The sequence below is a fragment of the Myotis lucifugus genome, unplaced genomic scaffold (genome assembly GCF_000147115.1).
Source record: "Myotis lucifugus unplaced genomic scaffold, Myoluc2.0 scaffold_8, whole genome shotgun sequence".
Classification (NCBI taxonomy): Eukaryota; Metazoa; Chordata; class Mammalia; order Chiroptera; family Vespertilionidae; genus Myotis; species Myotis lucifugus.
This window is the reverse complement of record NW_005871056.1, coordinates 13756783-13757200: the sequence shown is the minus strand read 5'-3', so window position 1 is coordinate 13757200 and position 418 is coordinate 13756783. Positions and strand designations below refer to the sequence as shown.

At 38.3% G+C, this 418-nt stretch overlaps 1 non-coding gene across 1 annotated transcript; it reads right to left on the bottom strand.

The window, feature by feature from the left end:
* Nucleotides 1-268: 268 nt before the first annotated feature.
* Nucleotides 269-418, bottom strand: LOC111824931. Its single transcript, XR_002828019.1, has one exon. It is a non-coding gene; the product is annotated as a small nucleolar RNA SNORA44 (small nucleolar RNA).

Here is a 418-nt window from a genome sequence, read left to right as displayed (position 1 = left end):
AGTGTTCTGATGCCAAGAATATTACCCCTTCCGGTCCTTTAGTAAGCTCCTACTATGTGCCAGGGCTTTACAGACATTAATGCTAATCTACAGACATTAATGCTAATCTTGAGAATAATCCTGCCAAGAAGGTATTATATCTATCTTAAGAAGAGGAAGCAGTTTCCAAGAAATATAGTAACTTGACCAATGTCACATAGATAATGTTTTTTTAAAAATCCTCAAACAAGGATATTTTTTCCACTGAACTTTTTTTTTTTTCTTCCTAAGATATAGGAAAGGCGAGTGGCAGCTGCAGGTATTATGCTGACCTGAGCTGTCAAAGTCTCTCCAGGTTGCTCTTGCATGCAGGTGTGAACTTTTTTTTTTAGAGAGTAGAAAGGAGGGAGGGAGGAGGAGGAGAGAAAGAAACATGGAT